The 17,175-nt window shown below is 40.7% G+C and overlaps 1 protein-coding gene across 1 annotated transcript in view; it reads left to right on the top strand.

Moving 5' to 3' along the window:
- Positions 1–17,175, top strand: part of dyrk1b (dual-specificity tyrosine-(Y)-phosphorylation regulated kinase 1B) — a 60,254-nt gene that overhangs the window by 10,869 nt on the left and 32,210 nt on the right. The gene's annotated exons all lie outside the window — the stretch shown is intronic.

Raw genomic sequence — 17,175 nt, 5'->3', positions numbered from 1 at the left:
GGATAGCTGGAGCCGCTGAGAACATCATCCGAGTTTTCCTCCCCTCCTTCCAGGACCTCTTTCAGAGCCTCTGCAGGATTAGGGCACTGATCGTCATGAAGGACCTCTTACGCCCTCTCCACATATTCTTTGAACTGCTGCTATTAGGCAAACGTTCTGCAGTATAAAAGGCAGCACTGATCAACAGCTCCCTCCCACAAGCTTTTCGAATGCTGAATTATTGATTACGATATGTACAGTACCAGGAGTCCTGGTAGTGTTTCAGTGTAAAGTTTTAATTACCTGTAATTCTCACACAGTTATTTAATTATCATCATTATTATTATTAAATTCATTTTCCAAGTGACTATTTTACAGCGATATATCTGGGATGTATAAAGTTTGGCGTTTCAGGTCATTTTATGGAGTAACAAGTAGTGTAACAAATTACTTTCTCCAGCGAGTAACTACGTAACTTATTGCATTACTTTTAAAAAGAGTAATGAGTAATGTGCAGTACATTCCTTTTGTTGATTAACAAACCAAACACTGCTGATTGGAAATAATTGTTTAATTAGAAATAACTATTTAGTAAAGTGTAATCAATACAAGTTGATGATTTTAAAGTGAAACAGTTTCCAGAAAAATTGTCACAATGAACGATGGAGCTGCCCTGACTGTCTTTTAGAGCTTTAGCTTTTCAGCACTGTGCACTTTTACTTTTAGCAATCGAATTGCGCTTAACGTCTCAAGTTGCAACGCCCAGCAACGGCACCTGCTGTGCTGCTTTAACGCAGCCCTGCTTTGCGTCATGGCTGCACGCTGTGGGCAGCTGAGTCAAACACCTTGGATACAGTCGAGTCGTAGATGGAAGCAGCTAAAACTGCAGTTAGCATTTAAGCACTGAAATCACAGAATGTGTCAGTTTAATAAAAGGCAGTTGAAATGTCACTTTAAGGATGGACATTGAATGCAGTTGAGTTTCACAATCACAAGGTGAAAATCTTGGAAAGTGAACTCTGACTTAACCATCTGGAGGTGAAGTGATGAAACGTTTCCAGTAAACTGGGTCAGCCTAAGTTTAAATGACAGGTACTGGAGGCTCTCTTTTACGAGGCGTGTTCATCATTATAATATCCACCATGAATCTCCGCTCAGAAATATGATGCATGTACTAAGCTGCTGCTGTCTCTGTAGGTCTATGGTGCACACATACAGGCTCTCACATTCTCAAAAGTAGTAGTTCAGGACGTAGAGGGGTCATCCACTAGGAAAAGGTTTGTGGTTTGATCCCCAGCTACTCCTGTGTGTGTGTTGAAAGTGGTTAAAGGCACAGAATAAAAAGAGCTGTGTGAATGTTTGTATGAATTCCTATCAGTTTACCATCATGTCTTCATGCTTCATGTGTGATTTTGCCCAGTAATCTGCAGCCACGCAAAATTCTTAACAATCAGCCAAGTTCCTTAACAGGTGTGTTAGACACCTGCAGTCTGCTCAGCTCTGAGCTTCCTGTCAGTATACGTGCTGGTAATTTGGGCAAGCATGTTGTTGTTGCGCGTGGTCCTTCCACCTGTCCTTTCTGGTACCCTATTTTTTCAAAAAGAGATGAAACATGTTGTAAATTGATGCTATGTTAGATCTGTAACTTTATATATTTGGCAAACCCCTGGACAATATAATAAATGAGAAACTGATATATCTATTAAGAATTATGCTGCTGATTGCAGAAAACGATTGAGAAGAAAAAATGACAGCAAGACTACCGTTAGAAACAGACAGATTTGTGGATGGATGGTCAGAAAACCACCTCAGAATGGTAGTTGCTTCTTTTCTGTGTTATTTGTTTTATTTTGATGTTTTACTTTTCTATTTTTTCCTTAAAAGTTTTAATAAAATCTCTGCCCCATTTAAGACTTTCATATCTTCTCCATCTCACTTAAGATGAAGAGATAAAGTGAAATGAAAAAGAAATAAATGCACCTTGAATTATTTTTTTTACTGATGCTCAATATTTGAATTGAATCTTTTAATTAATTTTCATATATTAATACATTAAATTTAATGTTGACCGTTTTTACATTATATTACCAACACTAGTCTCATGAACTACATTAGTTAACTGTTGTTAATCAGCTAATGTTAAAGTTCCTGCTGCCGTGGTCTCTCAGCCTCACATACATACCAGCGTAAAAAATTAAGATGTTCACCTTCATTTCTGTCGAGCAATGCTGTATAAAATGTTTCTACCCGCTAGTGTCATGGTTGCAGTTAACAGCCTCAGCTGCCTCCTTCAAAAGACCTGGCCTGCTTGGATTGGCCGGGTCCTTTAAAGGATGTAGTCCCTAAATTGGGACACACCTCCTGACCGCTCCAAACGTGTCTGGAAGTGCGGCACCAGTGCAGGCATAGGGTGGTCAGGATTCTGCGTCCACCCCAGCCACCCTGACCCTCCGCCATTGCTAGTCGGTACCAGAGGTACTAGTCATTTACTGATAAGTCCTTATATGCAACCATCTGTCACCAAGTGGACAGGTGAGAAACGCCATAAATGACTATTATTGCTAGTAGACAAAACATTAGATACAAGGGGCAGAAAGAAGCTTTTCCTGGGGGGTTGATGAGGGCTTTCCCTTAGCGTTGAGGTGAGGAAGAGTCATTCGGGAGGGGCTCAGAGTGGCGCCGCCATTGGAAGGAAACAGCTGAGGCAGTCAGCTCATGTGTAAGATGTTCCAAGCATGTCCTACCAGGAGGAGGCGCGGCGTAGACCCAGTGTCCGCTGGAGAGAGCCTATCTATTTGCTTGTCTGGGAATGTTTCCCCGGATAAGCAAGGAAAGCTGGCGAGAGGGAGGTCTGGGCTTCCCTGCTAGGCTGCTGCCACCGCGACCCAATTTCAGATAAGCAGAATAAAGTGGATGGTAGGGCTGGGCCATATCATACCGTTCACGGTAATACAGGTGTAATGTTAGGCAATGATAAGAAAATGAAATATGGCGATAGAATATGGGTAAAACGCGCACGCGCAGTGCCTTTGTTTACATACGCACATGGCCGAAAAGCATGGCGGCGACGGAGAATGAGAAGGGCGAAAACGCATCGTTGAATGAAACGATGAACCAGAACTGGTTTGTAAAAATGCGAAAACTTCAGTGGTGTGGAACTGGTTTAGCTTTACTGTCAGATACACAACAAAGCAGTTTTTGGTAGTGCATGCAGGCGGGCCGTCGTTATTACCGAAACCATTTTATGTGCACGGCGCTCGAAAATCTGTCAAATGTTTCAGTACGACTTTGCTAAGCTACGAAGCCGCAGCGTTTGATGGATTGTCGGAGCATTACGGCTATCGTAGGCGGAGCCTCGTGGAGTGATACGTACTGTGCTTCAACATGTTACCTACTGTGTGTGTTTAACCTCTTTAAGTTCTGTGGATGTTATACATGGTTATGTCGACTCCACTGGAAATGCCTTTTGGTCAAACTGTCAGACAGGAGTTTGCACTGTTACATTTTTTATAACTTTAATGCACATAAAAAACAGCTGCTTGTTTCAGTGAAAATACACTGATGGTTTTTTGCACTAATAAAGTTGTGGAGTTGTAAAGTATTTTGCGTCACTTATATCGTCAGTTATATCGTTATCGCTAAGTTTCAAATGTATATCGTGATAAATATTTTTGGCTGTAGTGGATGGATAATTAATTTTTCTTGTTTTTTAGATTGTAACTTTTATTGAACTTGTTCTCGTGAACTTTGGAACAGCGTGCGTCGTTCATAATGTACAGCACAATACGCCACACTCAGTTTATTTTTTGGATGTAAATTTGTCATAGTACAGAACAGAGTACAAACATAGTTCATAAAATTGTAATAAGATTGAAAAGTATTTGGTGTGAGTATCTTTATGCTTGAACACAGCCTGAGCTCTCTTCAGGAGCTTAATATAATTTCTTTTAGTCTATACAAATGATACTTTAGGCTTTTTAAAGGACATTCAAAGCTCTAATTTGGATGTTTCTGCCTTTTGCTCTGTTCTCTGGCAAGATGATCCCCACTTCAATGATGTTTAGATCCAGGCTCTGGGGAGACAAATCCATGACTGATCGTTCCTTTGTAAGTTTGTCTGTCTAGGTATGCTTTTCTTGCATTGGCAGTGTGTTTGAGATCATTGTCATGCTGAAAAAAATGAAGCTGTTTCCAGCCAGATCCTCTCCAGGTGGTATTGCACGGTGGATCTGCATTCATAATTTCATCAATTTTCACAAGAGTCCCAACATCACTGACAGATCAACCCAAACCCTGACCTGTAATCCACATACCGCCGTACCACGCTGCTGACCTCTCCGTTCACGGGTGGTTCTCACGAAGATCAAAATATAAATATTCTCTCTCTTATTTAAGCGATTCTGTAAACCTGCCATACAGTTTAATAAAAGTATTATTATAAAACAGTTTCATGGACTTTTTATTCTCATTTAATGGCAGCATGATCCAAAAATGAATCTCATTACCGACAAACTGAGACCATTAATTAGGAAAAGATTTTTAAAAGATCTTTTCTGATTTACCTAAATAAATGAAAATTAATGAAAATTAATGATTTATATATTTCTCATGACCGACACACAAACATGTAAATGTAGAGCTCATTTTTTAATTAATGTTATTGCTCACAAAAACACCAGCAGGGCGACGATTAAAGAAAATGTTTTGATAAATATGACAAATTCTTGTCTCTGGAAGATAAAACATTTTAGAAATCTGCACATTTTCATGCATAGCAGTAATGAAAAGTCTCTTGTGGAGATAAGAATTATGGTAATGAAAATAATTGAGTTTACCCAATTGACTGAGAAAAGATGCAAGCAACAAAGAAAGTAAAAACAACTGAAAGACTGATGTTACTGCTATTACTGTTCAAAGTGATCATTCGTGTTTTTGAAGTACTTTGCCCAAATGTGTCCTGTACTCCTCGAGCAGCTCACGATCCATATACAGTCTTTCCCTTTGTTTCTGAAGCTAATTTAAAAATACAATATTAGTACGTTTGAAAAGTTTTAAACACAAAATCTCTTAACTGTTTTTAAAATGAAGCTTATATGCGGGTCGCATCTCCGCATTAAAGGTTCTCGTCACCTTTAAGATCCTTCTGAGTGCGTGTTAATGACAATCATGAGCAACGCTAATGAGACGCTCTCGGCTAAGTTCACAAATAAGCTGAAATGCTAGCATACTGCACAGCCTTGAACACTGCTTCATGCTGGAGCCTTACATTTTCTTTGTGATTATAAAAAATGTTTGTTATATTTAGAAAAGTATGGAGTATAATCCCATATGGGTAATGATAATGGGCAGAGTCACAGACGGGAGATGCAGTAACAAGAATATCAAAGCGAGAGAAGAGAGAACAGTTTGAATCTTCTATGAAAACTTGCTGTTGGCCTGGTCAGAGCAGGTGAAGTCGCATCATGCTAATAAGAAACATTTAGTCATTTTTAATAAATTCAAATGTTTTATTTTGTTAAACACAATATATTTTAATATTAAACATAATTATAGATATTTTTTATATATGTCGGCAAAATTTTATTTATTTTAGATGATAAGGAATTTTTATGACATTAACAAAAATGTTAGAAAGGTGGATCCGGGCGCATATCGGTAATGAGAATTCACTAAGGGAATTCACAAGGAATTTTGGCCGGACAGCCCTGATCTCCAAGAACCCCCAGAAGGGACCATTCCCATCCAACTATCGGCGAGTAACCTGCGTCAGTACCACGTGGAAGCTCCTTTCAGGCATCATAGCGGCTAAGATCAGGCACATGACTCAATACATGAGTGGGGCACAGAAGGGAATTAGCAAGAATACCTGTGGAGCAAAACACCAGCTACTGGTAGACAGTCAGCCGAGACTGCAAGACCAGGCTGACCAACCTGTGCACTGCCTGGATTGATTACAAGAAGGCCTATGATGCAATGCCCCACAGCTGGATACTGGAATGCCCAGAACTATACAAGATCAATGGGACCCTAAGAGCCTTCATCAGGAACTCAATGGGGATGTGGCGGACAACTTCAAGCCCATAGCACAAGTCACCATCAAGTGCGGGATCTACCAAGGAGATGCTCTGTCCCCACTGCTGTTCTGCATAGGCCTGAACCCCTTCAGTGAGATCATTAACAAGACTGGCTACGGATACCGACTACGGAACGGAGCAGTTGTCAGCCACCTCCTGTACATGGATGACATCAAGCTGTATGCCAAGAGTGAACGAGACATGGATTCACTGATTCACACCACCAGGATACACAGCAACAACATCGGCATGTTGTTCGCATTGGAGAAGTGTAGTTGGATGGTAATGAAGAGAGGGGAGGTAGTCAGAGCTGAGAGGATCAAACTACCAGAAGGCAACATTGCAGACACTGAGGACAGCTACAAGTACCTGGCAATCCCACAGGCAAATGGAAACCACGAAGACCCTGTTAGGAAAGCTGCAACCACTAAGTACCTGCAGAGGGTCAGGCAGGTCCTGAGAAGTCAGCTGAACCGTAAGAACAATATCTGGGCTATCAACACCTACGCCCTGTCCATGATCAGGTACCCTGCTGGGATAATAAGCTGGCCAAAGGAGGAGATAGAAGCCACTGACATCAACACAAGGAGGCTCCTGACCATGCAGGCTGTACACTAAGCAAAAGGAAGGAGGCTGGGGGCTGGTGAGTGTCAGCACCACAGTCCAGGATGAGACAAACATCTGCTCAGTGAATACCTCAGGCAGCAGAAACCCAAGAAAGAGGAGCAAGAGGAGGAACCATCCTGGAAGGACAGGCCCCTGCACGATACGTACCACCAGCAGATAGAGGAGGCAGCTGACCTCCAGAAATCCTACCAGTGGCTGGACTGAAAGACAGCACAGAGGCAGCGCAGGCACACGCTCTGTTACGTAGGAATATTAAAGAAAATCTGTGTGTGTAGGGGATAAGGTGTTCTCTCCTATTGGGAGAAGGCACTGGGGTACACCCAAAACATGCTGGAAAGATTATATCGGATTGCCTGGGAACACCTCAAGGTTTCCTTGGACAAGCTAGTGGAGGTAGCGGGCAAGAGGGAGGCTTCCCTGCGTAGGCTGGTGTCCCTGCAACCTGACTTCAGATAAGCGCAAGAAAATTGATCAGTTTCAATTTATTAGTTTTTGGATATTTTTAATATCCAAAAAACGAATATATTTGTAATAGTTTAATCTTTTGTCGTAACATTTTTTCATATCATATTTAACATTAGTGCTGCACAGTTAAAAAAAAGTGGTGGCATCAGGGAAAGCAATCAGAAGCACTAAGATTTGTGAGCTACACAATCCATCATCTACTTTATGTGCAAACACCTGTGTTTGACGTTGTTACAAAATGAAGGCTTTTTTCTGGTTTCTTCCTCATGACACTGGGACCCGGGTACTGACACTGTTTAAATGTTTTTCTCACAGCTGTCATAATCCTGGTAAATAATGGTAAAGTTAAGTTATAGTACAGCTACAGCCATTGAAGAAAAGTGTTTAAATGAACTGATTCTTTTATAGCGCTTTTTTACTCTTTTACTTTTTCTTGGGATTATTAAACTATTCTGATTCTGATACTCTCTCATTCACCCATTCATACAAGCACTTCATCGATAGAAGTGCCTTCTATCTACCATTCACACACATTAATACTCCCATGGATGCATCAGAGACCAACTCGGGGTTAGTATTTAGCATGCCGACTTGGATTAGCCAAGGATTGAACCACTAACCAATTAGCACCTGCTCTACCTCCTGAGCTACAGCCACCCCAATATATGTTACTGCAGTACTTAGCAATAGCAAAGTGTTTACATTTGCAACACATATCACGAGTGAAGTACTATAATAAGTTTTTGTCTTGATGCGTGCTCAATCATCCAGGTAAGGGTAACCCAAAAAGTCGATTCTGTTCATCTGGTTGTAGCGTTTTCAGTGGGAGAAACATTTCATCACTCATCCAAGTAACCTCTTCAGCTAGTCACCCATTCTTGCATCCCTTCACTGGCGACGTTTAGAATCTACTTTAACCTCCTAAGACCTGAACTCTTCCACAGCAGCATTTTTAATTTCTCTTTGATATTTGGGCTGATTGGGACCTGATGAATGTAAAAACAAAGAATTACCAGATTTTATTTTTACCTAATTTTTGTTTCTAAGAAAAATGAGATCCACATATGAGGATATTCGTTTAAAATGTTGATAGAACAGTAGCAGGATAATGTCCTTGTAAGTGGATATCAGGCCCTTGTAGAGCAAAATAGAGTATTTTGGTCTAAATAACCCAAAATGTGACGTCCACACATATGTGGATGCCAGGTCCTAGGAGGTTAAAATCCTGTTATTAATAAATATGACTCCAATATGAGCTCCTGCATATGTAGCAGAGTTTCTGAGACCTTATCACTGCAGCCGATCTTCTAACCAGTCTCCTCACTCCCTCACTCTGATTTTACAAACAGAGGTGATCATGCTTTTGAGGTTGTGGTGCCCAAACTGTGGAGCAGCCTTCCTCAGCCAATCAGGTCTGCAGATTTTGAGATTTGTTTGAAACAGCTGCTGAAAATGACTTTTTCTAGGTTAACGTTCATGTAATCTTTCTCTCCTATTTTCAGCCATAGTTTTTGACTGTTTGCATGTGTGTTGGAATGAATGTCTGACTGCATGGTCTATTATGCGTCTGTATGTTTGAACCACTGATGGTGATGGTGGCTGTAGCTCAGAGGTCGAGCCGGCCATCTACTAATCAGAAGGTGAGTGGTTCGAACTCTGTTCTAGTCTGCTTGGGCAAAATACTAACTCCAAGTTGGAATTTTCCCAAAGATGTTTCCTGCCATTATTAGTAGTTCATATCAAACTGATTTGTGTTGAGGGGGGTCTCCTTTCTCATAAATTTGATTTAATTTGTTGCTGTAAAATTTAGGTGCAACATCATCATGATATCAAGACTTTGACTGGCAGCTGCAGTCGCAGAGAAACTTGCGTATATTTGTTGGGAGCAGCAGATAAAGCAGGGACACTGAGAGGAGGTCCAGCTTTGACAAAAAGTCAAAGGGATTTATCATCCGTGTAACTGGTGTCAGTATACGGGAGCATAAAATACTTCAGTGTCATTCATATCAGAGTCATCAGAGAGAGTAATGTGCATATTTTATATGTATATAACTTTGTACAGGACTGAATATAACATTTTTAAAAGTTGAGAGCCTCTTTGCATTATATGAGGATGATGTGAGTATTTCTAACATAACCAAAGGTCAGTATCACACTGTTCATGAGGTGCTGGGTTTGTCCATGTTATGGGGTGAGCCTATGGTTGAGGTCTGAAGTTGCTGATGAAGATTATGAGCCCTCCTTGATCCTTGCGGTGAGCTTCAGTCTTCCAGAAGTTTCTCAAATGATGTCTGTGAGTGAGTCAACACAACATCTGGTGCAGGACAGCTGTGATGAAGGAAAGGGAGGCCATTTCTCCAAACCTTGGTGCTGATGGTCTCCCTCATTAGTTTTCCACCAGGATAATTGTTAATAATAATGTGGATTCTGGATCCTGTTATTAAATTAATAGAACAAATTACACTTGTATGAAACCTCCTGCTGCTGTGTTTTCAATCTAACATTAAGTTTCCATGTTACCGGGCTGTAGAGTGGTCTGTGAGTGTAACGGATCTTAAACTCTTCAGTTTTATATCATCGTCCGGCTCGCGTCTCAAATCTCAACATTTAATTTCCAGATAATTCTGATATTAACAGTAACCTCTGTCTAAAATACGACAACAAAAACTAAGGAGTGCCCAATTATCCAAACATATAGACATGCTAATGGCTGATCTAGCTAAAGAATTAACAACAGGAACTACAGAGTGATATTAGACGTTGTAGAACTATAACAAATTAAGATGTGTGTCTCTTTAATTATGGTGATGTTCTTGTACTTATCCTAATTTAGCGATCTGTCAGTCGTGGAAACCCCACTCAGCAGATGTCCTCAAAACTGGAGCAGCCAAGCTACGCAAAAAGTGTAGAGGGGGCGTATTCGCGGGCGTGTGGGCGGGGTTTGACGCAACTCCACCTAAAGTCGATACTGCGCAGACTCTGGCTCCTAAAGTGGAACATGGCAGCCCCCACAAACAAGTCGTCCACCTTTTCTACAGTTGTTGGTTCACACATGTATACTTATCTTTAGTGTGTGGCTTATTTATTAGTTATTATTATTAATAACAAATAGTTATTATTACTAAAACAATAGCCAACTGGTACGTTTCTTTTTTCCTAACATTTCTAAATAAATGAAATCAAGATGCTGTTAGAGGGCATGTCATACAGAAACTTTGTAACCCTGAGCTAGGTGGAACCCTACGTGACCACATAATAATAAAGTATTCTGATGCTGATGATGTGAGATGACTGGATATGTACACGGGTGACTGTTTGGTAGAAGAATAATGAGGTCATGTGCAGTTCAGGTTGTACAGTTGAAACAGAAAGTTCAGTATCTTTTGGTCTGTAATTCCTTTATTCCAGGTATCATTTAACTGAAAACCAGTGTTTGAAGTAGATCACAGCTGTTCATATGTGCATCACTGTCATCTATGCAATATGCCCTGTGTCCTGATCTGCTAGTAAGTACTGTAGGCTTATAGTAATGTCACTACATGATTGTTTTAACTATCATGCTAAAGCACTATGTATTTTACTGTGTTATCGTATTCATTAACATTAATCTGTTAGGGTGTGTTACCCACATTTGCTGAGTTGTACTGAGGCAGCTTTTTTTTCTCCTATGGAAATGGACATGTTCATTAAATCAGTAATATTCGGTGACACACACACACACACACAAAAACCTGGAAAACGTTACTGTTTTAAATTTTTCTAAGGAAGCTCTCCCTATGGCAGTGCCATCCTCACCAGTCTAATATTTATCTCTTTTTTTGACTGTGTCATTCCTGCTTCGTCTTCTCTTTGTCTCTATGGCACCGCCAAGTGCTGAGAAAGAGAAGGGTATCTCCGACTGTAAAGTGCTCTTCCATTCCTTGCTTAAAGCACCCTGCAGTAGCAGCATGGTAATTCTGCTCCTCTATCTTTCCTCTGCATCATGTTTACCTAGCAACAAGCATCACCCGCGGCTGGCCATCCCATTGGTCATTTGAAAACGCACCGGGGACCAATAGCAAGGCTGTTGCCATGGTACAGTGTATAGTTGCCGGGTGGAATTTTGCTGCAAGGCACGTGAGACTCAAAGTCTGCTTGCCTCCATGCACTGCTGCTGTAATCTCCGCTGTCTGGTCGTTAGTACAGCTGAACGTGATTTAGTGGAAGACAGTAAGTCCATGAAGGGAAATACTAAAGTTTATTCACATATTTGGAAATATAGACAGCAGTAGAGAAATAAAACACACACACAAAAAGAACAGTTCAGCAGGAAATGGACGCACATAATTATAGTGTACTTGAGCTGGATGTTAGTTTTAGAATGAATTATTTTACATCAAAGTCAAAATCAAAAATACTACGAGAGAAAATCTATATTGAAGCCAATTGTACCGGGTTACTACAGGTCAGGATACATTTTAAACTGTTATTCATCAAGTACCGATTAAAATCAAGCACAAAAAATGTGAAAAAGCAAGACTCTGAGAAAATACCATCTATGATCAAAACTCCTTGTACAAAGGAACTTAAATGAAACTAGTGCTTAATATACACCAGTATCCACGTAGTAATGAAGTCCTGAGTGTACAGTACTGTGCAAAAGTCATGAGCCACTCCACGTTTCTTTATATTTTCTTAGGAAAACGGGAAATAATGCTGCACTTACATGGAGATATAGTATGTACATACAGTTCTAACTAGCTTGAGCGTCAATATTTGGTATGACCAGTTTCACTCTTCAACACAACCTCTCTTCCTCTCACTGCTCTCTTCAGCAGCTTCCCGTAACTTCTTTAAATAGTTTTCGGGAATAGTTCCCGGGCGTCTTGAAGGACATTCAAATCTCTTTGGGTGTTTCTGTATTTGCTCTGTTGTTTGTCAAGAAGAGCCCACACTGCTTCAGTATTTCATTGTATGTTTCCAATTTCATTGTATGCTCATGCTTACAATGGCAGTAAAGCTCATCTTAGCGTATCTTATCTTATCCTGTTTTAATGATGAGGTCTGAGGGAACCCAATCCACGACTGATAGTGTATCATTGTGATGTTTTCTATCCAACTATGCTTTTACTGCAATGGCAGTGTGTTTTGGATCATTGCTGAAAAACCAAACCTTTTCCCGACTGAATCCGAATGCTTTTCTACATTTATACTTCCATCAATTTTGACAGGATCTCTAAAACCACTGAGTGACATGCACCCTAAACCATGACAGAGCTCACATTTGGACCTTTCCCTTGACCTCCTCATACATACTGATCTCAAGTTGAACTGATTATTACATTTGGATTCACCACTCCGTCAGACCTGTTCCCCTGATTTTTCAGTCCAGTTCTTGTGTAATTTGGCATACCTCAGTCTTTTCTTCCCATTTTTCTTCCTTAAAAATGGTTTCTTGACAGCAGCCCTTCTACTGAGACCATTCCTGATGAGGCTTCAGTGGATAGTAGATGCATCTCGCAGTCAAGGTTCATGTCTGTACTGGACTCCTTCCCTTGTCCACCTTCAGTTTTTTAAGGACACTGCAAACACTCTCTTAAGATATGATAGTTTTCAGCTAATAGCTTTTTGGGAATCACATTGCTACTTCAAAAATACCATTTAATGCCTATATTTGCATTTTTAAAATTGAGTCAACTAAAAGAATGAGAACAAATGATGAGTTTTTTGCAAAAGGCTGCTATTATAAAATTGCCTAAAGAGAACAATTAAAACTGGTTATTTGCTGAACTGTCTGTTAAGTACTTTTTTATGTTTCGTGGGCCAGATATCAAGATGCAGTGTTGAAAGTGGTCAGGTACAAGTGTTGGACTAAAAACAAGTGAAAAAGAAGCCAATGTCCAAATAAAAACTCTGAAAGACCTTCAGAAAGTAGAAGAAGTTTTGCTTAAGACCACTGTGAAAAAAAATGACAAGTAACTCTGGCTCCTTGGACGATAAATATAAAGAAATGTGAGTCAAGACTTGTTGTATATAAATGTCATAGTTTAGATATTTGTATTAAATGTTTTTGTTTTGATAGTTTTGAAGGGTGGCGGACTGCATCGTGAGAGTAGAACTGTTATAAGCTCTGGGTTGTGCAATTCATTCTCCCAAAGGGCCACATAAAAACCCAGGTCTGTTGTGGAGTACCAATAAGATAAACTTGTTTATAATCAGTATTAATTTTTATCACCTACTGGTAAGAGTGGATGCTACAATTAAATTGTCATTAGTTGCTTCGCACATCGCCGTTAACATCATCACTGAATAATGGGCGTCGCCTCTCAGACAGTAACTCCCATCAGCAGTGCTACAGCAGGAGAAACACCTAAAACTGGAAGCAAGGAAACTGTTTACAGCTTGTTTTGTTTTTTTCCAAAAAATCTCCGATTTTCAAACTGTTGCAGCATATCTTTCTGTATAATCTGTGAATCTCTGATCTTTGCACTGATTATACAGTTGCGTGTTCAAATCAGTGGTAGCAGCACAGCATGACAGGTTACAAGCATTAAGAGGTGCATGACCTGCAGTGCTGCTAGTGACAGCAGATGTAACATCAGTTTGACGTCAACTTTGTCATAGTGCTGTTTGTCCTTGGCCAATGAAAATGTGAAATCAGCACAGCAAAAACCAACATATAATCAGTTTTCCTAAAATCAATTATGAACAAAATGTGCATGTGACTTTTAACTTTATATAAAGTGTTACTGCTATTTTAATTGTAATTCGGTTGCTTCATCTCTCATTTTGTTCAGTTCTTTCTCCTTATCCCCTGAGAGACATCTCTGATTTGGGCTTGAACTAGTTCATTAAAGTCAGGTTCAGGGTCTGAGCAAATGCACCATCGCCCTTCCACTCTGCATCTGGGAGATCTGGGATGTCCTTGCCTTACTTCTCACAAAACTCTTGTATCACTTTGGCTGAGCCACCAGATGTGTGGTAGCCTATGTCACCAGATGCTCAATAAACTGTCTATGATCATTGCTCTTGCCTAATGAAGTTAACTATTTTGATTTTAACATCAACACTATGCTATACAACATCTGCTGGTGTATGATAAATGCAAAAATACCTGTTTTGAGTTCTGGCTTCATTTTCTTGCACCTGCTTCAAACGTGTTTTGTTTCTATCAGATTTGGACAGCCATCGTTGTAACACCTGCCAGTTTGATCCATTTCAGCCCCAGCCTATCCGTAATATCAAACACTTTTGTAATCCCACATACAAAAATGAGAAACTGGGCTGTGTCTCAAATCTGAAAGTTCTCGTCCAGTGTCAAGGAGAAAGTCAAAACTGAAGATTTCCCACCTTCTCTGTCCACTTTGTTATGGTTCAGCTGAAGAGGGGCACGTTGTCTAATGCTCAGGGTTTATTTAGCAGTCTTTGAGTCACACAGTCTTTGATAAACTCCTCATCAGGAGGTTTTTGTTTGTTTGTTTGTTTCTTTTTACTTTTATGGAAATTATAATACACCTTTGTTGCTTTTATTTTGAAGGTCACATATAAGCTGCCCAGGTCTGCACTGTGGTAGGACAGTGAAAAGCTGTCTTTTTAATTGTTATGGATACATCTGGCTGTAAGGTATAAACCTTCCTTACTCATCGGTCTTTATTATAAATCCTGATCTGCCTCTTTTATTCACTGTTGGTTTTACAGCTTAGTTTGGGGCTTTTCTTATTTTTATTTCCAGCTTTAGATCCAGTGAGATTTCTGGCATTTGCACCCAAATATCAGCTTAATCATTGTTCAGGAGAAATTTGCTTTAGGTTAGATCATATTTACTAAAACCATCATACCCGCCAAACCACTGTCTTCCTGTAGAACTTTGGGGGCCTGCACTTTCCCCTTTGTAGCATGCTTTACATTGCACTGGTTCCTACACAGGCCCAGTCAACCTTAGCTGGGCATGAGTCATTTTTGAAGTAGAGCACCTGTAGCAATAAATCTTCATGTAATACCCTGTTGCCACTGTCTTGCATTTGTCTGTTATGCCTTTTATTTTCATTGATTTTTTTAAAAATGCAAATTTGATTATTTAGCCAGGCTGTCTTAATTTAACTGTGATTGGTCTGCTGTTTTTCATCATGTGATTGTGAGGGAAATTGGACCCCAAGTGTTTTGGAGATGGCTGCAGTCAGAGGAACATTGCAAAGGCATAAATTGGGGACTTTCTGATACATTTGGTGTGAAATTTAGCTTGGTGTTCAGAACTAGAGTATCTGTCTGTTGTTGTAGCATGCCCTTCATAGGACTATATCAACAGCATTTGCCCATAAATGAATTACATACTGGAGCTAATAAGCGGAGTCATCTCAAAATAACAGAAATATAACACCAATACAACAATCAGGATGTGAAGTCCAACAGTAACCAGTAGACGTGACAGAAGATTCTGCCCTTTTGAAAGGGCACTACATTTAGAATGATGAAGCACTGGGAGGTGATTACACAAAGCTATTGTGGACTGGTTAGGCTGTTACTGTTTTAAAAACCATATATGACTTCATTCAACACCAGTTCGAGAGTCAGCCTGTATTTAAAACAAATCCTAAAAACTGATGAGCACTGACACATTTGTTGAGGCAGCTGAGTTTGAGGGTGATTTTAAAGCAAGGAGCTATCAGCTGGTTTCTAACACTGTGCTGTTCCCAGGCAGCATTGTGCTTGATTTAGCCAGAATGCTCGGATAGCAACAGGAACAACTTTTAGCTTTGGCTGGTTTGTAAAGACAAGTCAAACCTCTCAGCTGTAAAGTCACTCAGTGACCATGTGCTTATTGGAACCTTTTGCCCCTTTCTCTCCCCCGCTGTATTTCCACCCCCACCATTTCGGTCTGCCTGTCCTTCTTTCCATTTCTACCTGACATCTTCAAACTATTTCCGCGTCACCACTGCCTCGCACCGCGCCGTCAGAAGAGACCCAGGGAAACTAAGCCGACCGCCCCGCCCACAGAGCCGTTGCTACCCAATTACAGCAGGGGATGGGACTTTATGTAGCCAATTGCGTTGCAGCTGCCATGGCGTCGGGTAGCAACAGAGAGTGTGCGTGCAGAGTGAGGGTAGAGGCTACGACTGCCAGAGTACAGAGAAGTTAGAACATTTTGAAAGCCAGAACAAAAAGAGCCTTTGTGTGTTACACGGTAGCAACATAAACGTGGCATTTGGTTCATTTCTGACAACCGAATAACGCATTAATTAAACTGTCATTTAACTACTCGTTTTTACGGTCTCACAGGCTGCTGTCCACCGAGAACAAACTAAGGTTGATGTAGTTTGAAGTAAAACAGAGATTATCTGTTTCACTCATTTTAACACTGTTAACACGGACTAATGTTATGTAAAACAGTCGTCCGTCAAAGCTGTCCCGTGTATACAATGTTCAATCGTTTTTCGATTTTCAGTGAACGTTGTCCATGTATGCCTGTGTATAAACTTCCAGTATATATATCCCGCTGTTACTATAAATGGACAGGACGGGAGAGGTTTGCTTGGAGCAGACTACTGCTGTCAGAGGGAAGGCAGCTGTACCGCTAACTCACTTGATTTGTTGATGCTGTTTCGTATAGTTATTTGAAATACTTTTGGTAGTTGATATGACAGTCTGTGTGGAACGTCCACAATGCCACGTGTTTAACCTGTGTTCGCAGCTCTGCTGGTATTAATAGTACTCGGTGTATCTGTGCCAGACACACCAGCCCCGACCCCTGCCACCGGCACATGGTACAGTCCCTATCGCAGGGTGGGGGAGCGTGTGGGAGAGGCGCACAGATTCTGTCTAACGGAGAAGGAAACGGGCGAAAAATATGACTCACAATCGCCCCGGAGAAGGTTTCCACCTTGAAGGAATAAAACTATTTTTCCCGTTCTGAGAAGGACGAGTATACGAGGACAGTAAGCGCGAGAGAAGAAAGCGGAAGCAGACTGACGAGTGGGCCCGTCAAGAAGCGAAAGGCAGCAAGCTCAGGAACTCTGGAATTGGTTTCTTTTGTTTACTCCGAGGCGACTCTGAA

This window comes from Aulonocara stuartgranti (genome assembly GCF_965226115.1).
Source record: "Aulonocara stuartgranti genome assembly, chromosome: 11".
In the NCBI taxonomy this organism is placed as follows: domain Eukaryota; kingdom Metazoa; phylum Chordata; class Actinopteri; order Cichliformes; family Cichlidae; genus Aulonocara; species Aulonocara stuartgranti.
Note: the sequence above shows the minus strand (reverse complement) of the source record. Positions and strands in the feature narration are given on the sequence as shown.